The 27,688-nt window shown below is 36.4% G+C and overlaps 1 protein-coding gene and 1 long non-coding RNA gene across 12 annotated transcripts in view; one reads left to right on the top strand and one right to left on the bottom strand.

Annotated features, from left to right (window-relative positions):
• Positions 1-27,688, bottom strand: part of cadm2b (cell adhesion molecule 2b) — a 462,115-nt gene that overhangs the window by 226,068 nt on the left and 208,359 nt on the right.
• Positions 16,954-23,543, top strand: LOC141377761 (uncharacterized). 2 transcript variants are annotated; one of them, XR_015509046.1, is made up of 3 exons: positions 16,954-19,161; positions 19,208-19,430; positions 19,475-23,543. It is a non-coding gene; the product is annotated as an uncharacterized LOC141377761 (long non-coding RNA). The 2 variants fall into 2 exon arrangements; XR_015509045.1 differs by having other exon boundaries at positions 16,956-19,161; positions 19,208-19,463; positions 19,508-21,390.

Below are 27,688 nucleotides of genomic sequence, written 5' to 3'. Positions count from 1 at the left end.
GACGCGAAAAAGCGCGCAGAGCGGCCTCTCGCGGATCCATGAAAACATAAACTGCCCGAATACGTACCTCCCGGGACGTAAATCGCGGTCCGCAGAAACGTCCGCGGTGCTACGTTTCCACAATGAGCCCGGGTTGCCAACTTCAGTCAAGCGTTGACGCTGAAGTGCCGTGTGAATGGGATGAAAGTCTGCATGCTTTTTGTGTTGCTCTGCAATAACACTTCTGAAACACTAACTGGCAGTAGGTAAGTTCTTCTGTGTCAAGTTTCGTTATGTGTGTTTTTTTTTTTTTTTCTGAATGCTACATGAATGTACAAGTACCTAAAACTCGCTCATTTAGAGGTGAGAACCAGCGGACGTGCAACAACTTTAATCATAAGGTGAATGCAAAACAAAAGACTCGACGCTTGCAAATATTCGTTAAAAGCGAATGTGTTAAAAGCGAATGTGTTGAAAGCAACAAGTGCCTGTCCGGCGGCGTGCAAGCCAAACTGCAAACTGCCATGCTATTACAGAGTTAATATTTAGAGCTGCATGGTAAACAATTTAGGGAGAGACTAGACAGAATAGCTGTATTTACTTGTGTTTTGTTGTTAAACTAATTAAAATCTACATTATCGATGCTGTAAAAGATCCCTTATGAAACTGAAAATAGTCTTATCAGTCTTATTTTAGTCTTATCTTTCATTGGAAGAATTTAGTGGCTTAACAACACTTCTGTGAAGATATAACCAATTTGTAACAACACCATCCAACGTTACATCAGCTTTGCGTGAAGCTAAAACCGTTTTAAAACAGAACATTGCCTGCCTAAGAGAAATCCTTCAGACATTCTGTCATCCTTTCTCCAGCGTGCAAAGGTAACTCCAATATTGATTCAGGTTTTTAAAAAGTTTTGATTCAGCAGGTTTTTACCGATTGCACGCATGCGTGCTCTCTCTCCCTCTCTCAGGAACAAGCAGCACAAATGACGGTTAGCGGAGCTGCGTACAAAAGGCTTCGCAGTTGTTCAAGTCTGCATTTGCTGACGGTTTGTCCTACTTATCGGAATTATGAGAGATGTCGGCCCGACTCTATTTAATTGGGTTAACATTTTTTATGCCTTACCCAGAATTTAAAAATACATATAAATACATTTAGATCATTTACTTTAATAACTGCTATTAGACTGTGAAGAAACTTTCAACCAGCACAACAAAAAATGCTTCTGAAGACAATCACCTACAGCACCTTTAACTAAATGCTAATCGTATTTACTGCAACAGATTATATAAACACATTAATGTTGAAAATAGTACATACTCCATATTTACATCCAAACATCCATATTTAACCTAAATGTGAAAACCTAATACCTACAGGACACCAATAACCCTCCTGTCAATGGCCATCAGTGTGTTTGTGTTTCCATTTCAAGTGCACCTTGAAAAACTCAAGTGTGCACATAACATACAGTCCACCACAATTCAAGCGCTACAACAGCATACCTTCACCTTCCCACCATATCCCTTAACTAGTAACCCATCGCCTCAGTCTTTCACCCTCCCTCCTTGACTGCGCGACTGCCCTGAGGAAGAAACACTCTCACCAAACCCTTTCTGAATGAGAAGAGGCTGTTTTTAATGGCTCAGAGCGCTTAGCATGGCAGCAGATGGGAGTCCAGTTGGCACGGCTCTCATTATTGGAGCTTGAAGCCATCCTCCGTCCCACCGCCACCTGTCCGGCAGGTCTAATGCCACCCCAGCACCTGGCCAAACCATTACATGTTATGATCAGGGTTCAAGATGGGCGGCATCGCAACTTCTTGCTTCATTTGTCTGATCACTGGAGAGAGGAAAGCACTAATGGCGGCATATGCAGTCACCTTACTGAAGAGTGATGTTTTGCAGCTTCTTCGCCAAACTTTCTTTCTTTGTTGCATCATTTTCGCCCGTATTATGTCAAGCGCGAATCCTCAAAGACCCAAATATGTCGAACGCGCAGATGGGGATATAAATGAACGGCTCAAACTGTGATGTTTCTCTAAACATCAGACCAGAGACATTAATCAAGTCTGGCGGTGATTCTACGCCCGGTGACTGGACATCATATCGTCAGATGCTGGAGTTTGATCATTTGTCAGACCTCAGAGAGTTTAATAGCAGCTGATTGCAGTGGTTTCTTCGAAAACTCTCAGACTCTGAAATGAGTCTCGCGTAAAAATAAATTAAATAATCAAATAAAAAAGCTGACAATGCCCATCCGACATCCAGCGTGATTACCTTCTCATTTAGATCACTAAACAGGCCTGGAAAAAAGCCAGACTTTCTCTCTGTCTTCTCCTTTTAAGTTTTGGGAACTGTGCTGTGGTGTCATTTAAAAGCTGCTGCCTCACAGGAAACCACGTTTAGATCCTTTAAACAAAGAAAACATCACTTCAGCTGTGTTGTTTGTGGTATTTTTAATATGCAACACAGTTTATCTAAAAATGCAAAGCTCAATATTAATTTTGTCCACGTATATACAAAACAACAACATATTAGGGCCCTTTTTTAAAAGGGGTTAGGATGCAGACCTGCAATCTGAGCTGCATTCAATGCCTTTTAATGTGCCTACATAACCCCACCCCTAACCGCCACAGTGACGTCACTCACTCCATAGAGGGCATTGTGTCTGCTCAGCTTGCATCATGCATTGTGTCTTCTCAGCTTACATCCTGAAGGCTGCATCCAGATACTATAGCCTTTTTTTAAAGTATTGCGTTTTTAAAAACAGCAGCATCTGAATTGATGATTTTACAGACAAAATATGGTTCTTAAAATGTTCTTTGCACATAGTAACAGTTTTATTTATGACCCTGTGTAGGGATGGATTTTACTTGTGTGAAAATCTGAAGAAAAAGACACAGGATAGACTTTGACATATTTTTGCCCTCCTTCCTAAACTTTCCTTCCACTCTGGTATTGATAAATTTTCAAGTGCGACTGGTGCTGTGGTATTGTTCACTATCTTTAATACATTTTTAAAGACTAATAACAAAACCAACAAAACCAATAACAAAATAACTATTGATTACTCTTATAGGGTATTTAAAGGGGGGAAATGAAGCACTCAGTCAAGTTTATATGATTTTGTACACTGGATTTCAGTTTAATGAACATATACTATACAAACTAAATTAATGTAACCATTTAGCATAAAACGGCATGTTTTAATATAGTTTTTAGGCCTAAGGCACCGTCATCTTGAAATATCGCTGTGTCTGATGTCCCGTGGTTGGTTCCGTTTCCCCAGCTGAACAGATATAATTAAATTAATGGACTGAACACAGACTGTTGTCACGATCGTCAGCGATCATAACTGCAGAGATCGCTGAATTACACACACTTGCTTATGAACTACAAATCCACCATGTTATGGACTACATTTACATACATGCACTCCGCTCACACACGTTTCCTCATTCTGACTGATTACACACGGACCACCAGAGAATTGTCAAGGACTGATTAAACACACTATTTAAGCAGCACATACACTCATTCCAGTGGCTGAGTCTTGTTTATGTAAGTGACATTACAACGCGCTTCCTTTGTCTTGTTTTTCCATGTGTTTACCCTAGCCTCGTTAATGTAGTTATCCCTGCCTGCCGCCTGCCTTTTGACCTCTCGCCTGATACTTTGACTATGATTCTAGACTTCCTTTACATATCTGTTTTCACCAGTGTTGACCATTGCTTGTCTGACTGCCTCAATAAACCTGCATTTGGATCCAAACTCTGTGGTCTGTGTCACTCCCCTGGTTAAAACTGTAAAGCCTAATTTAACCCAATGTGTGAAGTAGTGGACGTGGAGTCTAATATAAAAATACATATGTTTATTCAATTTTTCATTTTTCCATTTTAGTTAACATCATTTGATGTGCTTTAGTCCACTCTCTGTATTACATTGCCTGACTGCCTGTATGGGTTTCAACCATGGTAGTAACGGACTGAACAGCCTAATTTAACCCAATGCTTGAATTTGTGGGCATGCATCGCAGAGCTGGTATTAGACACACATTTGATCCTTGTATTTGCACCAGCTCTACGTCCACATTTTTACACATTGGGTTAATTTAGTTTACTTAATTCAATTTACTGTCTCCGTGTTCAGTACATTACTTCCACTGTATCTGTTCAGCTGATGGAGCTGAACCAACCCTGTGACATCTAACACGGTGATATTTGAAGATGACGGTGCCTTAGGTCTAAAAAAAATAATAAAACATGTTGTTTTCTGTTAAATGGTTACATTAATCAAGTTTGTTTAATTTATTTTCATGAAAGAGGAATATAATGTACAAAATAATGTAAACTTGACTGAGTGCTTTATTAGTGAAGGGCCCGTGATGAAGAGCTCTCAAGCTCAACACTATTTATAATTTGGACTTCAATCTATTATCTTTGAGTAGTTGATGTTGGAGCAGTTAGCACTTCAGATTAGAGACTATTCGATTTCTGGTAATCGCTGATTTAGCAAGTTGTATGGAAATTACTAAACTAACTACACTTTTTGTATGAGTTAGTAGGAGGCAACCAGACTAATTGAGTTAACCCTGCATCCTCTGACTAACTTCAGAATGTTGAGATCCTGTCCGTGAGAAACACTTAAACGCTGGGGCATGACAACACTGCGCAGCATTGGGTCCCTAATGAATGTATAACGGAAAAGTATGGACTCAGATAAAAATAAAAAAACTAAGTTGATTTATGAATGAAAAATGTCACCCATTCCTAATTGGAAATACAATCTAATTTGACAGTCACTTAAAATTGGAGTCAGATTTTTTTTACTGAAATGCTTCTTTGAAATGCTTTTTACTGAAATGCCTCTATTACTGGTTTTCTGAAGCTCAGCCAGCAACTACTGACTGTCTATACTCTCTCAACAGGAAAATTGATTCTTTACTGAAATTTTCCCATTTCGTGATGTACATCCCATTGAAATGATACAGATTGAAAAAAAAAGTAAGGCAGTGGATGACTTCATTCTTTAGGTACCATTTGAACCATTAGGATGGGTGTTACTAACAAAGTGAAGGAAGACTGACGAATAGATGAAAGTAGGCCAGAAACAAGACATGCACTGATAACCCTGCCTTAAAGGCATTCCATATGACCAAAAGTGAAGAAAAGTCATTTTGAAAGAAGAAGAAAGGGTCATACTTTATTTTGATGGTTCGTTTGTTACATTGCATGTCAAATAATTCTCACTAGATTATAAGTAGACTGCTAGATTGGGGTTAGGGTTAGGGTAAGTTGACATGTACTTGCAAAGTTTCTTATACTCCGTTAAATGTCTGTTGAAGGAGCAGTATCAACAGATATTAAGTAGATAGTCTGCTAATATTCAAATGGACCATCAACATAAAGTTTTACCGAAGGAAGTTTATGGTATTTGATTAAAGACTATAATGGCAAATTAATAAAAAAATAATAATAATGAAGTGCACAGATCACATAATTTATACCAAGCATATACATATACAAAAAAAAGAAGATTAAATTTTGATGTCATGCTGACTTAAATGATCAAACTGTACAGTCAAGCCTCTTTGTTATGAATAATTTTTGGGCTTGACTAACTAGTTTCCTATCATAAAAATACATTTATTTATTATTAGGTTTTTATTTTAACAGAACATGTGTGACCAGTTCAGTTTAGTTGAGGACACTCTCTTTGCTACAGGGTAACAGATATAATTAATTTATGACCCATATCATTTTGTGTTTTATTAATTACCTGGGTTGATGAAAATCATAAAGTACACTTAAAAAGATATTCCATGACTTCACTTTTTTCACACAGTAAAAGTAGCATTCAAAAACATGTTCTAACTCCAAACTTATTTGTGTATTTCAGATACTGTGAAATAATCTGCAGAGAGAACATGTCAATCAAATTTACCAAAATACACATCATGTAGAGTGTCATAGGATTGTGAAGATGTCACTGGAACTTGTTGTTTATTGCATTTTGTTCCTGTTTACCTGGTTATTTGTCTATGCTTATTTATGTACAGTACATGCATTTACTAATGTTCAATGTCATTTTTCATATATTGATGTATTTAGCCCTTTCACCCAAAGCGATTAACAATTATGAGGGGGGTCTCTCCACACCAACACCAGAGTGCAGCATGTACTTGGATGATGCAACGGCAGCCACAGGAGAACAGCGTTAGTGCTGTACAGTGATCATACCGCCCCATAGCATTAGTTTTAAAAATGAAATGCAGCCATATGTACCTCTGGCTACATAATTTGCGGTCTCATATAGGACTACGTTTTAGGAATGAGCCTATACTGGCGAATTTGTACACATTCACATGAGTTCAGTCTTATGAAAATCTACGATTTTTAAATTAAACCCCACCAAAACACCAAAACCCCACCCCTAAACCATCATTATATATATATATATATATATATATATATATATATATATATATATATATATATATATATATATATATATATATATATATATATATATATATATACATATATAATGATAAAATAGCTAACTTACACATGATTTTCAGTTTATATATATTTCAGTTTTTAGTTCATATATATTTTACTTTTTTTTGTGCATCATGTGAATCTGATGTGTTAAATTGTAGCAGTTTAGTATTTTTTATGCATTTGTGTGAATGGTTTAACTGACATTGTCATCTGTTAGCAAAACGTAAACAATGCACACATTATCATAGTAAAAAGGATCATTTGTTATAGTATGTAGAATACAGTAGACTTCTGACATATCAACAGAATTGATAATATGTCTTTTTAAGTCCATTTTGCTGATGTCCTCACAATCAGCTTTGCGTTTATCAGTACAAAAAAAAAAAAAAAAGTTTTTCCCTGTGTGTCTTCAGGGATTAGCCACTATATACAAGACACATTCCTTGTAGTTGGAGACACAATGAAAATAATACATTGGGCATTTATCCAATAAACAAGAACAGCACAAAACAAATTGAGATGAATGATGTAATTTCTTTCTCAGCCCCTTTAGGCTCGGAAGTTCCTTTACTTAATTAGATACTTAACATATGCCACTAGCAAATATACCCAAGACACACAATGTATTTACGCGTGTAACACGCATTGCATTCAAATGATTTCAAGTAAATAACTACAGCCGGAAGCTTCTTTGAGAGCAATCTAGATCTTATAAAGTGCAAACCTTAACATTCAGGTTATTATAGAAGGCCTGTGTGATGCAATGGATGTAACAGTGGTGCAAAGCATCTTCATCCATCATAGGTAATCTGCCGCTTTTCGCCCAGATTTCGGGTGATATCCGGCACCCGGAACAAACAGCCCATCTGTCACAAAGACTCTGCCTCAGCAAACCACCTCTCTCGACCTCGGAAAGTGGCCACGATGCTACCAAAATATCAGTACAATATCAAGACGAGGCGCTGGTGATATAGTGCAGGAAATGAAGAAACGCGGCGCTGTCAGACGGAGACACATATATTAGGATCTGTCAACACCCAGATGATACGAAATGCATGTAGCATCTAAAATACTTTTGAATAACATAAGGTAAGGCTTTGCTGTGGGTAGGTATGCCAAGTACATATGGCAATACCTTTTCTTTCCATCCTGAGTCAAATTTCCATCAAAATTCGTTCGTTCATTCATTCATTCGTTCATTCATTCATTCATTCATTCATTCATTCATTCATTCATTCGTTCATTCATTCATTCATTCATTCATTCATTCATTCACTGGTTAATGGTTATCAGCTTTCTTTAAAATACCTTCTCTTGTGTTTAAAATACTTTCTTTATGTGTGAAAAAAGAAACTCATAGATGTGTGGAACCACTTTTGGGTGATCTGATAGACTTTGGTGCAATTTTAAAGTTATTTACTACAATAGAGCACAGAAAAGTACCACATGCATTCTTCATAGTTCACTACTATTTTAAAAGTTTTAAAGTAACTTAATGCGTATTAGGAATTTGCGGTACTGTACTCAAGGTATTGTGTAGGGTCTGTCTGTGGACTGCAAGACGGGGGCGTAACATGAAGAGGCATTAGGGGCGCAATCTGTACTATTTTAGAGGCTTAAATTTAAGTTGGAAACCCACATCAAAACTATGTTGTAGGCAAGATGGTGCTGTACATCAGTTATTAACATCTACACCTACTCAGCACCTAAATCCTACCATCACAATTATTAATGTCTATACCGACCACAACACTAAACCCAACCATCAGTTATTAATGTCGACACCTACACCTATTCTAAACCTAAATCCAACCATCACAGTTATTAACGTCTACAACTTCCCCAAACCCTACCATCATAGTTATTAAGTAGGGTTTTATCGATTGCGCGGGCGCCTGTTCTCTCTCCCTCTCTTGTGAACGCGCGGCGGTCGGCGGAGCTGCATACAAAAGGCTGCGCAGTTATTCAAATCTGCAATTGCTGACAGTCAGTTTGGCCTGCTTTTCGGAATTATGAGATGTCGGCCCGACTCTTTTTAATTAGATGAACATTTTTTAGATTTATGCCTTACCCAAAATATAAAAATACATATAAATACATTTAGATCATTTACTTTAATCATTACTATTACACTGTGAAGAGACTTTCAACCAGCACAAAAAAAAAATAATAATAAAAAACGTTTCTGAAGACAATCACTTACTGTACCTTCAAGTTCTTTAGTCTAATTCAATATTAAATTGTGTTGGGGTAAAAAGAATATTCAATTTCTAAATCCTTAAAAAAATCCCTAAAAAATATGCAAACAAATAATTCAAACACAGATTGTAATGGCATTTGTTATAACAACACAGGACAAGACACGTTTATAATAAGCTAATCAAATGTCTGTCATTCTAAACAAATAAATGTTTTTTATAATAGAAAATGGCTTTGTTATTCACTCAGCATGCATGCTGTAACTGTTTTTAAAGTCTGTCTAATTTGTTACACTGCAGGCTAATTTGATATGCATACAAGATTGACATTTACTACTGAAAGAACATCCTTTGACCATCCTTTGACCATCATGGCAATGTTATTATCTCACATCTTAAACGTGCACACACTACAAATTATAAAAACTGCAGCAAAGCACACACACTACAAAAAAAATAATAATAAGATTATCGTGCCTAGTGGATCGCCTGATCACAGAATATCTGGCTTTATCAATAATTATTGTTGATTATAAACTAGGTTACTAATATTTGACCAACTGCCACTAAAAGCAAAACACCCTCATGCATTCAAAATAGGTTCTCGATTGTGTAGCTGTTAGTGGCAGTTATATAATTAATTAAATGGGGTATATCCTCATGCAAAGTTATAGACCTACAATATTTATTGTCTGTTCATCTGTACACCTTTTTTATTTTATTTAGTACTGCTCCAAAGAAGCTGCAGTAAATATAGTTTCATATATTCCACCAAACAAAATAATGTTAATTTAGAAAAATGATCATGCGTGAGTTCTTTAAAACACCCCAAGTTTTTAATACCATGTTTACACCTCAAGCATCAGTGAGTGTGTGATCTTCACAGATAAAAGATGCTATCGTTCATTTTATTACAGCAGTTTTTCCCCCTTTCAGATTGTTTTTCTTTCTTTTTAAAAATAATATAACATATAAATATAATTTTTTTAACACACTGCCCACATTAAATTGAAGTGCTCGCTTTCTATGCCAAAATAACCAACACAACTAATGTACTGCCAAAAGAGGCACATGCATCTGTACTGCTGTTTTTAGTTGAGGTTTTAAGTTAATTCTGCCCTGAAGGATTTCCGAGAATGAAGGTTTAGATTGACAGAGGCAAACATCAAGCCATTAAAGCTGCATTTATATTGCAAAGCCTAACGCTCAAATCTGACACTTTGAATTATATTAGATCTATTGTCCTGTCTGTTTCACGTCAACTTCTGACTGCATTTGTACGTTGTTACACCATCCCAAATACAGTGTTAAGCAAAGATCTGTTATTTATTTATTTATTTAGGAAAATAAGCCTAAAAATGTGTCATTCTATGTGTAAATTTATAAAAGGAATGATAGTTGTAAATTAAATAGTAATTCTCTACTGTTATGTCAAAGCCATAGATAAAGATAAAACTCATTTAAAATGGCTAACTGCTGACAAATGCATGCTCATTTGTTCTGTAATATGCTACATGAGCCTAGCTGTTCATTAAAACCATGTAAAATATTGTTCTTTAGACCATTACTGGTCAGTAAAAGCAGAGTCTGACTCTCTCATCTTTAAATGAATAGTAATTTGCAGTATTTGACCACTGAACAGTACATTGAAGCGCTTGTGATCTGTCATAATGCTTGGGAGGTGAAGTTTTTCATATATTGCGGCAATTTTATTCCTGTCCTCCCGTATTTATGTATTTACCACCTACATCTATCAGTATTACCAGGCTGAGACTTCCAGTGCGAGTGTGTGAGAGAGAGAGAGCGTGAGCAAGGAACTTGTCTACATTTGTTTATGATCAATCAAACTAATAGGTCTCCTTGGGCATGTTGTTTACAATGGACTTATTTCCCCCAGTTCGATCATGTATTCACTGCTTTTCTCTCCGCTGTCAAGAGGAAATATGACTCTTACTGCACTTGATTCCACCAGTGAACTCACATCAGCAACTTTGGTTCATTCCTGGCTGCTCAACCTGGACATTCTTTCTCTGTAACCGCTATTGTTTTCAGCGCGCTCCACAGGATGTCATTTGTTGACGTTTTAGCCTTCTGTTAGCAGTTTTATAATGTGATTTAACAACAAATTGTAGTACTGCTAGTATGTTTTTAGAATGATTTAGCTAAATGTTAACATGTTTAGCACATAGCATTGTTAGCACATTTCAACATACAGATACTCTATTTAGCATACAGCTAAGCTGCTGCAGTATTATACCACACTTTTAGCACGTTTTACAAGCATCTAACATGGTAATCTTAACACATAGCTAGCATATATTACCATTGGTAGTAGGCTATGTTATTAGCATGACGCAGTATGTCCTAGATTAGATAGACAATTGTCTGCATTTGTTTCTGACCATTCAAACAAATAGCTCAACTATGCAAGTTATTTACGTGACAGATTTTCCCCAGTTCAATCATCATGCTTTATTTATTTATTTATTTATTTATTTATTTATTTTTATTTTATTTATTTTTTTTTTTTTTTCAGAACTTGGCTCATTTCTGGCATCTTGCACCTGCCATACACATATTTAAAAACACCACAGCTAAAGTTTTAGCCCATGTTTACCATGTTTCTAGCATAATTTACCACTAATAGCACATTTTTTTTAACTGCTAGCATGTTTCTAACACAAGGCATGTTTTAGCACACTGCTAGCATGCTTCTATATTATAGCATGCTTCTAACCTAGCATGACTGACCATTTTGCCAAAGACAGACAGAACTAAAAATGTGTCTACATTTGTTTATGATCAATCAAACTAATTGGTCACATAGCAAATGTTGATGTTTTAGCCTTCTGCTAGCATATTTCCAATGCGGTTTAACACTGTTATCAAATTGTAGCAGTTTCTAGAATGATTTAGCACAAAATTTACATTTTAGCACACCGTTAGCATTAGCACATTTTAACATGGGGTTGATGTGGCGTGTATGTTATTGCACTAGATTATTGGTTCATATTCGTTATCTGGAGGGTATTTTATTTTAAAAGGCGAACTAAAGGAAATTGACAATATGAACAATGCACAATATATAATTAATTTCATTTTCTGTTATTCATGTCTCAATGTTTAACGTTTTGATGCCATTCTATATACATCCATATGTAACATATTATACGTATTCGTAAGGAAATATTATCGTATAGGCGCAAGATGACATCTGACGAAGTTTCTGGTGCAAGCTCACTTTGTGAAGATGGCGTCCGACAGAGAGGTACATTTTTCAGCTCCTCTTATAAATACCAATATTATTGAATAAATATGGATGTTTAGATTATTCAATGTATTTAATAAGATTAAATATTGTGTCATTATTGTGAGGGGAAACATATTTTGATCAGACTTGAATGTGAAATGCAATGTATAAGTAAAGCTTAATGAGTACAATGTCTAATCCAAAATATAATTCTGTATTTGTTTATTTAATTATTTTGTTTATTTTTTTTCGTTACACACACACACACACACACACACACACACACACACACACACACATACACACATATTGTATGTCACATGTAAAATGTTGATTTAGGTTTGACATTTTAAATTTATTTTTGTGCTGGTTTTTGTAGCATTTCTGTATTTTCCTTTACGAATGACAACAAATTAGTTTAAAAATTGTGTACTGATCAGCAGAAATTGCAGTGCTGTGAAGGTTTGTTGGCCTGATGTCTGTTGCATTTGTTTATTTTTTTAATATAGAGGGATTGATACAAGAAATAAATGCCAGTTCAACTACATTACTGTAGGGATTCTTTTCATATTACCACCAACCAACACAATGCAGAAGACTATCCAAATATTAGCTTGTTTCTAGCACATTTTAGCATGCTGCTTAGCTACTGTAGCACAATTTACCACACCGCTAACATGTCTTAAAAGCTTCTAACATGGTAACCTTAACACATGGCTAGCAAATCATTCATTCAAATCAATAGCCACATTATGCATGTTGTTTATATGGCATTATTTTCCAAGTTCACTCATGACTGTTTTGTTTGTTTATTTTTTCTCAGAAGAAATATGACTCAATATGACTTGATGCACTTGATTCCACCAGTGAACTTGCATCAGGAATTTGGCTAGTTTCTGGCATCTTGACCCTGCAAGCTATATATTTTTTACAACACTCCAGAGCTAGTTTTAGCCCACTGATAGCATGTTTCTAGCATTATTTACCACTAATAGCATTTTTTTCACTGCTATCATGTGTCTGCGTTTGTTTATGATCAATCAAACTAATAGGGCTCATTGCAAATGTTGCTTACAGCAGACATTTCAGACATTTCGGTCATGTATTCACTGCTTTTCTCTCCGCTGTCAAGTGGAAATATGACTCTTACTGCACTTGATTCCACCAGTGAACTCACATCAGCAACTTTGGCATTGTAACCCTGCTGTATTTTTTCTCCGTAACCAGTGTCTTTTTCACTCGTCTCAACATGTAATTTCTAACTGTCCGAGCTGATGGCCGTGGCAGCCTGCCCAGCCCTCAAGACTAACAATCATCAGATTTGCTCATGATCCATGCAGAAGGAAAAACAGCTGCCTGTGTTTGATCAGCCTTGTCAGATCTTCCATCCTCTCGCTACGGGTCTTCAAACTTGCTTCTTACTGTCATTTATTCACATTTCTTGCTAATAATATACAGCTCTCATTCAATGCTATGTGATGTTTTGAACACGAGCCTACAAGGATGGTCGGATGCTGCTGATATAAGAAGACATGACATTTCTTAAATGTTAAAGCATGAAATTTAAAGTAGCAAATTGCTATGAGCATGAAATGTATGTGAATAATTATTAAAATGAGCAAACAACCTATGATAATCACTAAAGGTAACTGACTTAATGCAGTTAACATGAACAGCATTCAGAATACAAATAATAACAAGAATAATATAAAGAAGAATCACCATCATCATCTTATAACTCCTAATATTTATTCATATATATATATATATATATATATATATATATATATATATATATATATATATATATATATATATATATATATATATATATATATATATACACACAGTTGAAGTCAGAATTGTTAGCCCCCTTTTGATTTTTTTTTTCTTTTTAAAATATTTTCGAAATGATGTTTGACAGAGCAAGGAAATTTTCACAGTATGTCTGATAATTTTATTTTTTTTCTAGAAAAAGTCGTATTTGTTTTATTTCGGCTAGAATAAAAGCAGTTTTTAATTTTTTTAAAAAATATTTTTGGGACAATTTTTAGCCCCTTTAAGCTATTTTTTTTTCCGATAGTCTACAGAACAAACCATCGTTATATAATAACTTGCCTAATTACCCTAACCTGCCTAGTTCACCAAATCAGTTATTAGTAATAGGTTTTTAAAACTATTATGCTTAGAAATGTGCTGAAACAATCTTCCCTTCGTTAAACAGAAATTAGGGAAAACTAATTAATTCAGGGGGGCTAATAATTCTGACTTCAATATATATATATACAGTTGAAGTCAGAATTATTAGCCCCCTTTAAATAATTAATTTTCCCCAATTTCTGTTTAATGGAGGAAAGATTATATATATATAGTATCCAGAGATTTGCTTAATAACTACTACAATTCAATTTTTATTAACATTAATTACACAAAAAGCACACAGTATTGTAGAGAACATCAGAGCAAGGAGACAGAGAGTAGGAAACGGAGAAAGAGTGAGATGCCGGGGAGTCCTAAAACGTCTCATCTTCAGCCCTCCATCAGACAGCGGGGGAGATGGACAGTATGTCTACTCTCTCTCCGAGGAGATTGATTGCCTGGAGTTGGCTGTCGGGAGAGATTAAGCTTTGTGGCTTCCCCAAAACACATCAGAAATGATCTTTGTAAAGCACCAGGCTGCTGAAAAACCTTCCGATCTAGCCCAAAACAAACTCTCACCCTAGCAGAAAAGGGCCTGCAGTAATGCCCAGTGAACAGTGAAATCTGTAAGACTAACATGAGGGCTGATAACGTAAATACAGTGAAGTTCAAACATCAGAGCCCCCAGTGAAATTGATTGCACTTAGCCATTTTATAAATTTAGTTTTTTTTTTTTGTTATCACAAATTAGCATGACATACTGGTGAAAATGAATAATTAGCATTAATATTTTCAGAATAACTCACTAGAATGAAAATAACCTTGGAAGAACATGTAGTATATCTTCAAAATAATCTCACAGTGTGTAATCCAGACCCTTCACTCTCTGTCTACTGCTCTGGTGGAATGATCTTTCAACCTCCACAAGGTTTGTCTCTATGAAATAAGGGACAAAATTATAATTTTCCACAAATTCTTCATGGTTGATTTCAATTGCTAATTTTAGTGATCACATATAATGATCTGACATTAGCTTTATACAATCATGTTACATAAAACATACATATATTGTGAAGAATAAAAAAAGTAGACAGACTAAGAGTGCTTTTACACCTAGAATTTTGTATTGAAACCTGTCTTGTTTGGCCAGTTAGCACGGTTAGTTTGACATATGTGAATCCAACAATCGCACTAGGATCCGCAGCAAAACTTGGCTCGATTGAAACAAAATCTGGATCGATTGAAGTGAGATAGCAATATGAACCGAGCCCGGCTTTATCACAGTGTTTTGTGAATATGTAATAGGCATATGAGGGGAGAATTATGAGTAGGGTGGGAGGTCATTCCAGACATTCCAAGTTCCAGGTGCCTCCGGCAAATGCACAGAGACTCCCGGATGCCCGCAAACTAGTGATAATATCCCGGAAATCGAGCGTGTCCCTCCTGGTCTTCAAATACGTAGCAAACTCTCATCACCCCTCTCCACCGTCTCCCTCCTCGTTTTTCCGACACGTCGCAAGCATCCTGTCAATCACCACGAAACCCCCCCTGACAGCTGAGTGGGACTCTGCAAAATAAACCTTGAAGAGAGTTACTCACACATGACTTGTTTTAGCTATTTTGGTCCGTTTAGAAACTTTGCCGTGTGAAAGCGAACCGCACCAAGAACAAAGAGCAACAATGTAACAATTTTAATCCCTGTTTCGGAACAAATGAATCGATTCACAGCTGTGAAAGTATCCTAAATCAGTGGTCTCAAAGTTCCTGGAAGGCCAAAGCTCTGCACAGTTTAGCTTGAACCACTTCCAACTCACACCTGCTTAATAGTCTCTAGTGATCTTGAACACCTTGATTAGTTGGATCAGTTGTGCTTAATTAGGGTTGGAGCAAAACTGTGCAGAGCTGTGGCCCTTCAGGAATCCATTTTGGGTCTGAATGAAAATGCAGATTTACTCTCTGCCAGGAAGTGGCATTTATAGAACATTTCCTTGGTTGCTGCTGTAAACAAAGCAGGTGTGCTGGTATTGAATATTCATTAAAGAGAGATCATCTGAGAAGGAAATACTGTCTAACTCCTCTGTAGACAATAGGTTCCCTTATAGATTATCCCAAAGTGTCATTAACAGCACTGCTTAACTGTATGATTAAATCAGCATAAGAAAAAACAAATAGGACATTGTAGGTCTTAGATGGGACAAATCAAGTGGACCCAATATAAGGTATGTCCTTGCAAATACAGGACAGTTGAAAACTCTAACCTCCACCAACCTCCTTGCATTTGGTTTGGTCCTCCACCCATGTAATGACTTCAGTACTTAAGCTGAATGAACTCAATAATCATGATATTAATATGATTTGAGATGGTTAAAACTAACATCTTGCATTTCATTGTCTGTACAAAGGAGTTCACTTGGTCAATATCTGTTTCCCATATAGATGATAAAACTGAGAGATACCAAGATGATACCAATTAGCATTTTGAGCTTAACTGAAAGACCATTTGACCACTTGCTCAAAGAAATTCACATTCAAGAAATTTTCCAGACCTTTCACCTACTCTGCTCTTCCCTGGTCTGGTGGGATGATTCTATTGTAAATTGTTTCCTAACCACATTTTGCATTTGATTTTGAACGTTTCTTGCTATAATGACAGCAGAGCTTAAAATGTGTGAACTCCATCCCGATGATCATGATCGGAGCATGACTCAAGATTATTTTAATTAGCATCTTGAGTTTAACCAAAAGACCATTTGACTACTTGCTCAAAGTAATTCACATCAATGAATTTTCCAGACCTTTCACCTACTCTGCTCTCCTCTGGTCTGGTGGGATGTTTTGCCAACATCCACTGACCTCATTTTCTTTTCTGATTTTCTCTTCTGTCATGGTGTTTTTATCTGTTATATTAGAATTTGCTGTATTTTTTACTCTATTTTGCTGTAATTATGTCAGCACTCAAGCGGCAACTGCAACCTGAAGACCATGATCTGATCATGATTTAAGATGTTTGCAATTAATGTCTTGAGTTTCACTGAAAGAATATGTGTATGTGCAAAGATGTTCACATGATGTAACGAATTTTGCAGTAGCCATTCATTCACCCACCAGAGGGAGCTCTCCCCCGAATAATGACTGGTTACTTCCTCGTGGTACTTCCTGGTAGCCACCATAGTAAGCACACTGTTTTTTGTCTGTTCTTTGCGAAGTACTGCCAGTTTCACTGCCTAACCAAGCATTTTTGTACTGTTGTGTTTGGCATTGTGTTACAACCCTTTTGCCTGCCTTTTTTTGACTACTGCTCTTATATTTTGGACTCTGCCTTGTTTGCTTTTTTTGGGCTGCCTCTTTGTTTGGTTGACTTTGCCTGATTTATAATTACAATTCTGCCTTTTTTTAATGCACTCTGTTTGTTGAATAAACTTCCAGCATTTGGATTTATTCCGCCTCCATGTCTTTACCTACTGCTCGCTCACACATGGTCAATTTCAATTTCCAGAACATTCACTCTCTCTGATCCATTGGGCTCTATTTTAACAATATAGGAGCAAAGTCTAAAGCGCATAGCGCAAAAGCATTAAGGGCATGTCTGAATCCACTTTGGCTATTTTAAGGATGAAAAATTACACTTTGTACCCTGGCACATAGTCTAACAGAGTTGTGCTTATTCTCTTAAAGAGTTATGGGTGTGTTTTGAGCATAACAATAATTTTTGTAACATTTTAATCTTAAAGACCTGCATAGATGCATTACTAAAGCGCTATGCGCTGGACTTTAGACCAGCTGTTAGTTGGTCAATGGCATGATCTATTTAAGTTCCTTAAAATGGCAACACACAAACAATGTGCCTTAACACTCCTCCTTTTTAGACAGGAACACCCATGAGTCCACAAAGTGGCGGAAATTGATTTGCTATTTCAACAACAAGGTGTAAAAACCTGAAAATTATGGTTGCGCTGGTTTGAAAATATCAACAAATCTCACCAAACACGTTGTACAGTTGTACATTGTGAAAAAAAAAAAAAAAACTATAAAACAAAATTCCTAAATTCACAAAACATTTTCTACTTTTGTTAGAGGTGGTTTTGCACTTTCATGTAAAACATGAGTTGTATGCACTTTTTTTCCAAATAATCTCTGACATAGCAAATATTAACGCAACCCTAATCAGCTGCTTCCAATGATGGAGTCTTTAATTAATTTATTTATTGTTGTTGTTGTTATTGTTGTTGTTGTTGCAATTGTACATCTTCCGGGGAATTGAGCTGGTGCATAGAGAGGACCAGTAATGATGCATAACATTTCAAGTGTTCCCTCTGACATTTTGAAATAATGTAGTTAATGTTTTAAAAATTGCTATCTGGCAAATTTATAACATGCCCAATTTTTTACGAACTACAGTCCTTTTTTTAATTATGCTTGCCTTTTTATTGTTGGTTACTTGGCTAACAGTACTAGTCATTTGGCATTTGTCCTGTTTTTGATAAGAAAATATTCACTTTATGTTAAGATGGAAACCCGGCAACTGAAAGGGCATTTCTGGCATGGTCAACATTAGTTTCCAGAATCTGGAATTAACAGACCACTTATTCCCTCGTCTACATTTCCCTTCTGTTGTAGCTAGTTTCGGAATCTAGCTTTGCATTTGGTTGGATTATCTTTTGCATAAATGACACCAGCACTCAAGCTCAAGTGTAGCTGTCTGCTGACTGCAAGATAGTGGTGTAAGATCGAGGGGCGTAACTTGAAGTTATTGAGATCCCGATGAACCAGGCAAGATGTCACAACGAGATGTTGTTGGCAAGATTGTGGAAAAACTTAACAGAGAACATTTCTTAGCAAATGTTTTCATGAGTTTTCTCTAAATTTATCTACAATCTAATTATTTGATATATTATTATATTCATTCATTTGGCAACTCCATAATGCAACTCCACTCGCTGACTTAATAGCAGTATAATGGCAAGCACATCAAGTGTGAAAGCCTCTGCAACTCAAGGCTGTATGTTAATAACAGTGATGGTTGGGTTTAGGTTTGGGGAAGGTGTAGACGTTAATAACAGTGATGGTTGGGTTTAGGTTTGGGGAAGGTGTAGACGTTAATAACAGTGATGGTTGGGTTTAGGTTTGGGGAAGTTGTTGACATTAATAACTATAATTGGATGGGTTTAGGTTTAGGGAAGTTGTAGACGTAAATAACTGAAATGGTTGGGTTTAGATTTAGGGAAGATGTTGACGTTATTAACTGTGATATTAAGGTTTAGAGAAGGTGTAGATGTTAATAACTTTGATGGTTGGATTTAGGGCTGTGGTAGGTAGAGTTGTTAATAACTGATAGTTGAGATTAGGGTTGTGGTAGGTACAGACGTTAATAACTGATGGTTGAGTTTAGGTGTGGAGTAGGTACAGACGTTAATAACTGATGGTTGGGTTTAGGGGTGGAGTGGGTATAGATGTTCATAACTGATGTATATCGCCATCTTGTTGACAACATTGTTTTGACATGGCTCCATAACTTCAAGTTACGCCTCTAAGGCCCCTTCATGACAGACCCTAGTCCTCAAGCTTTATGTTCATATTCTCCTGAATGATCCTGTGCCTTCAGTGGAAGAAGCCATAAAAGCATCTCACAATTGTATTGGAGGAACTTTGGAGTTTGTGCAACAGGGTTAAATAGCCAAAATCAGTCTCCAAAACCATTATACTCTCTTGATCACTCTGCTCGAATAAGTTGCTGACCTTCACCTCACTCCTTTTTATCTTATCTGAATTTTTTCCTTTATGCTACCATGTTTCATGATAGCTTCCAAATAGATCTTGCATTATTTAATATGTATAATGTTGGGAATTGTTTTTGGATAAAATAGTCTGCTAAATGTATAAATCTATACACACCTTACTTTTTAATGTTTCTAGTTCATTTCCAGGTTTAAATCTGATTTTGAATCATAAAATCTCAGGCACAGAGCTATAGTTTAGCAAGGGCCTGTGCTGTAAAGAAATGTTAGCATCTGTCTAGCCACGCAGAACAGTGGTGACAGGTCACAGCGAGACAAAAGCACTTAACTCTGACATTTTGCAAGGCTGTAACTTCAGTTATGATAGAACGAGAGAAGGATGGACGTCTGTGTTTATCTGACTCTTCAGGTCAGGCTACTTAAAAGCTGAAATTCCTCCAGGCAAGCACTCCAGCTTCTTCCCTTAACATACACAAGGACTGTTAGTTTCGGAATTAAAGGACTTTTTCCTACAATTCACCTCCTCGCTCAGAGCTGCTGCACACCAGTGCTCTATCACGTAACAACCTGCCGTTTTCATAGCCTGCTCAACCTTGCAGAAGCATCTTGAGAGATGAGCTCTGTTCCAAAGCCTAGTCAGCTGCCTCACAGTGTACTGCATACTCAGGCAGCATACTAACCATCATAAGTGGATTTGGGAGGCTCCACATACAGTATAAACACAGAGACGTGACTTTATGATTATTTTCAGCAGTTTGCCATTAGCATGTTGCTAAGCTAACAGTGCGATACATCAATATCCAATATACATTCTTAAATAGATTGCATGGTCGGTTCCAGAAGTTAAATAAGTCAGCTTATTACTTAATTTATTTATTTATTTATTTATTTATTTATTTATTTATTTATTTATTTATTTATTTATAACATGTAAAAGAGAGACCTATTGTGAGATATTATGCAGTTAATCAGTGGTATAAGCTTTCGATGAAGCCATTAGACAACATTTACACAACATAATCCTGTTTAACAGCAGTAGTCTTGGAGAAAAATCTACATTATCTAATCAGTCCGACTGCTTATTAGTTTCTTATGCAATAAACAATAATGCAGTAATGAATGGTTTAGTTCTTGATGAGTCATACCTATGGTTATTTGTGCCTTACTGTAGTTATGCATGAAGTATTCCATATTAGAGTTTGTCTTTGCTCCCAAGACACATATTTGTTTCTATATGCAAATCTTGCAATAAAATAAAATGTTTATATTCATGATGAAAATCATTAGCTAAATCAATTATTGTATGTTAATCAGTTGTTATTTAATGCAAATGTAGCTAGTTACCACCAGTAATAGGAAATAAGGCCCGTTAACACCGTATCGTTTTTTGTTCCCGTTTTTATGCCTTGTGACTAAATAAACGTCATTTTTACGGCACTTAACGGCACGTCATTTAACAGTGCTGTAAATAAACTAAGTTACTTTTTTCGGTTACGAGTGGCATGCCATTACCGTTACTGACAATAAAATGTGCATTACTATAATTGAGAACACTGCAGTGGATTTCATGCAAGCATATCGTCTCTCTCAGCCATAAAACCTCTCTTTCTCTGGGGTGTATGTGTGTGTGTGTATATAACCAACCAGCAATGATGATTGGTGTACGTGAATATGAATGTGGTGTAACTGAGGTTGTGATGAATGGCTTAGATAGAGTTGATTTCCATCGTTTGCCAATCAGAGGCAGAGTAGGGCGGGTGTTCACTAGTGGTGGGCCAACCAAGGCTTCATGAAATACCCAATCAGTCGAGGCTTCGAAACGTTTCGAATCCTGTCTCAACAGTGACACCAACTGGTAATCATTTTTTTATGTATTGCTCAAACAGCTACAGCAAAGACAGTTAGGGAAACTGAGATATTAAACCTCACATTGAAGAGTTGAAGTTTCAAGTGATTTAGTGAAGCGGTGAGAGTTCCTGACTACCATGCCAAGAAAATGGGTTTCAATCCAGGGTGATGCAGCTATAGACATTAGTTTTTAAAGAATCTGAGCTTGTGTTTTGTTTTAATATTTGTCTGACATCCGAATGAACACTTTGTGAATAAATATGTCTTGTTTTGGTTATAAAAAGTAACATTATTAAAATACATCAAGTCATGATTTCAGACTATTTGAACAAGTCTGGATTTGGCCATTTGCAGCACAGTTACTCAGCACAGATTCGCCAGGTCTCTAAACGTTTCTAAAAATGACAGATGCTTTAACTTGCTTTAGTCATGTGTTTCGAATCAACTTAGTCACGTGACCTGGGTGTTTTGGATTATGCTTCGTTGAAATGTTTCGAAACACTTGCACTTCAGGATCTTGACGCTGTGTCGAAAAGTTAGTCATCCCTAGTGTTACCACTAGCACACACAGTTAGGGTGCTTTCACACTTGGATTCAATTGCCTGGACCGTACCCTAATTTGATTGTTTTCCCTTGCAACCTTCTCAGTTGATTTTTGTTCACATTGTCTTTTTTCCTTCTGAACCCCGGTACACTTGTGTCATCAAGCTGCTATTTTGTGTACGGATACAAAAGCAAAGCCCCAAAACGCAAAGAAGAATGCATATCACGGTAATTCTGCTTTTACTGAATATTTCCGTTTTGGACATACAGAAAGCGACTCACATCTATCTGCTGCAAAAATATTATAAACCTTTAGAACAGAATGCGATGTCTGCAAAAACCTTTTTTAGAGGAGACAAGCAAACATTATGACTGTGATTGCCCTGACTTAGTTCCGCTTGTCACCAAGTTACAGTAGGTGATTCACAGACAAACACACACACACACACACACACACACACACACACACACACACACAAATGAATATTATGAAAATACTTCCGTTACTTCCGTTATTTGGTATGATTGCATTCATACCAGAAGTGAACCATATCCCAGACCAACTCTTTCAGGCAGGTATGGTTCACGCGTGCGCACCCGAGTTCAGAAGACATGTTCACACAAGCTAAATGTATCATACTCTGACGTCAAATGAACCCAGGTGTGGACCAAAAGTGCTAGTGTCATACACCAACCACCAGGAGTCAGAACAATGGCAAATCCAACAAGTTCAAAGGTAGTTTTTGCAAAACACTTATTACTAATACAGAATTAAACAAAATAATATCTAGATATTGAGGATATAGCCCTTTCACACAGTGATACCAGTGAATATCTGGAAAATTTCGGGAACAACATTTCCGGTAAATCAAAAAAAGCGCTGTTCACACAAGCAAGGATGTTCCAGAATTTTTCCAAGAATCGACCATTCACACATTCATTCCAAAACACAGGTAAATTCTGACATCATTAACCAGAAATGGTTTATGTAAACATAGAATGGGTCAGGCCTTTGTTGATGGCTTCACTTTTATTTAAAGCTTTAGCATTCATGCAGCTGCTCTTGTCCCCGAGACATCTATAGGCAGAAGCATGAACTGCGGCTAAACGTTTACACATTTGACTACATTACAAATTCTAAAGTAGATGGATAAGTATCGTGAACAACTTCGATGACAACAAAAAGGAACATGAAGCATGTTGAGATGTACGTATTATATGTTTGTGCTGGTGCTCACCGGAGCACTTCTTCACATGCACACACGTCATGCAACTGAAGCAGAGCTTGCAGGTAAACAAACGGCAGTTTATCATAATCATTTTATCGAATTTTGTTTTTACACATTTGGTATTCAGAAGGAACATAGAATTATTTGACTAACATCTAGCAGCAAAATGTGTCTGGAAAAGTAATCAAAGACTTTTATTTTCATAAACAGCATGGATGTTAATGCACCTAAATTTTCTGATTGGCTGGAGTAGACATCTCACGTCAGCGTGTTGTAAACGTGAATGGGCTTTTTTCCAGCAATGTTCCTTCTACGTTCACGCAGTATTCCTGCAAATTACAGGTAACTTCTCTTTCTGGAAAATAGGCAGAAAGAATATACCAACTTATTTTTATTTTTTTTTTTCAAAAAGGGCCTGTTCACACATACAGATCTTTCTGCATAATTGCTGGTAATTTTCTGGAAAGGTCTATTTGTGTAAAAGGGGCTATTGTCCCACAACAACAATAAAATAGTGTAGATTAATATTTAATATTTGTTTTTTAGTCATTTGAAAAATTATTACCATTTTGGTAACACTTTAGAATAACTATCCATTATAACTAGTTTAAAGATCATTAATAAACTGTTAGTTAATGAGTTACAAATGACTTTATTAATTATTTACAACTGTGCCTTATAGATAGCCAATAGATAACTTGCAAGCTGTTAGTTAACAAGTTATAAATGGTTTGTTGACTGTATTTTAATGATTTATAACTATTAAATTGTTAATAGATCATGAACAAGCTGTTAGTAAATTACTTACTAAAGACTTGTTAAATATCAGTTAATAGTTTATATACGTTATTGGGACGTTATTCTAAAGTTGCAACTATTTTTCATTTATTAACTCTTAGTAAATGAGGAATAGTTGCAACTTTAGAATAACGTTCCAATAACACACATAAGCTAATAGCTAACACTTAACTAGTATATTAACACACTTTACAGATCAGTTGTTCATAGTTTGTTAACCATCTAATAATATCAGTGAAACTTTTCAAATAAAAGAATTTTGTATTTTTGTAGTGCCCAAACCTCATGGGTTTGTATTCTGTTGTATACTGCTGTTCTGCCATGTTATGCTATGTGTGTTTCTATACATTAAACACAATGTTCAACATTTCATCTGTGGAGTTTCTTTGGTAAAATACAGCACACAGAAAAGCCTATGAGTGAAACAAGGTTAAGGTACAAATATTTGATATTTTCAAATGTAAAATCAAATTTCTTAAGCTTGAACTTGTTCAATCCTTTTGCTGTTTTACAACGTTTCACTGATATTATTAGATGGTTAACAAACTATGAACAACTGAGCTGTAAAGTTTCAGTTAATATACTAGTTAAGTGTTAGTTATTAGCTTATGTGTGTTATTGGGACGTTATTCTGAAGTTGCAACTATTCCTCATTTACTAAGAGTTAATAAATGATGAATAGTTGCAACTTTAGAATAACGTCCCAATAACATATATAAACTATTAACTGATACTTAACAAGTCTTTAGTAAGTAATTTACCAACAGCTTGTTCGTGATCTACTACTAATTTATTAGGTAAAATTATAAATCATTAAAATACAGTTAACAAGTCATTTTTAACTTATTAACTAACAGCTTGTAAGTTATCTATTGGCTATCTATAAGGCACAGTAGTAAATAATTAACAAACTATTAAGTTTTATTTAACAAGTCATTTGTAACTCATTAAATAACAGTTTATTAATGATCTTTAAACTAGTTATAACAGATTGTTATTCTAAAGTGTTACCGCTAACTCAGTTACTGTTTGTGAGAAGTAACTAAAACTAATTACTATTAAAGGAAGCTGCCCAACACTGGTCGCTATATTAATTAATATTGTGGTGTGATTCATTTCAACAGGAATCCTAAACAAAATCACGTAGAGATTTCTTTCATTTTTTAATGCCAAACATAACATTTGAGATTTCCCCACCACGTAAGATAAGTTGAAAACACTCAATGAGTTGCGGCCTGGATGCTTATACTGTATCTAAAATTGATAAAAGCCAGAGTCATGAAGCACACCGAGAAGAATCAGTGGGAAATCCTTTATAAATCATACATGAAGACAGCATTAATAATTCAACGCTTGCCAGTCAAATGTTTGTATAAGATGTATCCAGCCGAAGAGATTAAGAACGACCGATTTTCTTATTCAGCATAAATAAACATGAAATGCGCAGTCAGGCCTCCTCTCGCCCTAGTAAATCATTTCTTGGCAGCAAAGTTCACAAAGATTAAGACGCTTACAAACGACCCCCTCAACGGTAATTACTTGACTAATTGAATAATGAATCAGTAAATATTCATCCATTGCTGTTAGACTGCAGATTTACGGGAGCATTCAGTCGTAGTGAGAACTGAACAACAGACTATTTACCCGGCGTGACCCCCTATAAATGCAAACATGGCACTTGCACTGTCTGCAAACTGTCCCGAGCTCTTGCTGAAAATCTTTTAGCGCAATGCTCTGTCAGAGACACAATCAAGCATGCCATTTAAAGTTTGCAGTGCAGCAGCGAGTACACCGATTCTTTTCGGCTGGGTAAACAGCCATTTATCTTTCAGAGGAAGTACTGGGACGCTGTGTCTATTGAGGTGATTAAAAAGACTGACTAATTACACTGAATTATTCTAATGATGAGCGGTGCCGTCTACAAGAGCTGATTTGTTGACATGCCTAACAATATTTCCTGCACGGGGGAACCGTGCCAGCAGACCTGGTAAATTCATTACCGCTTTCTTCGTCTTTGTTTATTAATTTACAATGAAGCACTTGTAAGGTTTCCTCTGGGTTTGTTCCTTCTAATGCGTCCTGTCACACTTGCTCTATAAACAAACGAGGACAAAGCTTTTTGCCACAAACTGACACCGGCAAAGCAAAAACTATGACTCAATCAGTTGGACATTTTAGCTGTAACATTTATATTAAAAAAGTATATTCAAAGATGTGTTAAGTATGTTTCTAGTTCCAAAAGCTCTGTCAGCCAGCTCTTGCATCAAAGGATGTGTCTGTCGTGACATTTTGCATTAGGATATTTTTCATAGGTGGCGCAGTAGGCCGTGCTATCGCCTTATCACAGCAGGAAGGTAACGGGGTCACAGGTTCGAGCCTCGGCTTGGTCAGTTGGCGTTTCTGAGTGGAGTTTGCATGTTCTCCCTGCGTTCGCATGGGTTTTCTCTAGGTGCTCCGGTTTCCCCCAGAGTCCAAAGACATGCAGTACAGGTGAATTGGGTAGGCTAAATTGTCCGTAGTGTGTGTGTGTGAATGAGTGTGTGTGGATGTCCAAGAGATGGGTTGCGGCAGAAAAGGCATGCACTCCATAAAAACGTGCTGGATAAATTGGCGGTTCATTCCACTGTGGTGACCCTGGATTAATAAAGGGACTAAGCCGAAAAGAAAATGAATGAATGAATAATCTTTATATTCTCAGTTTAACCTCATCCGATTTGTATCTTGCAAACATGCCAATAATGCATCTTATGAGTTGGAATAAAATCTTAAGTTTTTAGATTTATCTTTTCAGAATACACTTTTTAAATTGAAATAATCCATTCAACGATGTGGCATGGTGGCTCAGTGGTTAGCATTGTCGCCTCACAGCAAGAAGGTCGTTGGTTTTAGTGCAGGCTAGGCCAGTTGGCATTTCTGTGTGGAGTTTGCATGTTCTCCCCATGTTGCCCCAAAGTCTAAAGACATTGGATGAGCTAAATTGGTTTTAATTAATGAGTGTGTGTATGTGTGTGAATGTGAGTGTGCAGACTTAGAAATAAAGGTACAAAGTATGTCACTGCTCTGGTACCTTTTCAAAAAGTACACTTTTGTACCATACAGGTGAAAGTTGATACATTTAAGGTACACTTTCGTACTTTCAAATTCACTTTAGTACCTAGAACTTTTTGGGTATTCATATGTACCTTTAAGGACCAAAGATCAAAACAAAAACAAAAAATCCTTTTGAAAAGGTACTGCCCCAGTGACAAATTTTGCACCTTTATTTCTGAAAGTGTGTGAGTGTTTCCTAGTACTGGGTTGGGGCTGGAAGACCACCCGCTGCGTAAAACACATGCCAGAATAGCTGGTGGTTTATTTGCTGTGGCGACCCCTGATAAATAAGGGACTAAGCCGAAAATGAATGAATGAATGAATGAGCTGGTACAACAGATATTCAGTGGGTTGGTAAGTTAATATAATTA

Source organism: Danio rerio, chromosome 15, assembly GCF_052040795.2.
Source record: "Danio rerio strain M-AB ecotype USA chromosome 15, GRCz13ab, whole genome shotgun sequence".
NCBI classification, from domain to species: domain Eukaryota; kingdom Metazoa; phylum Chordata; class Actinopteri; order Cypriniformes; family Danionidae; genus Danio; species Danio rerio.
Note: the sequence above shows the minus strand (reverse complement) of the source record. Positions and strands in the feature narration are given on the sequence as shown.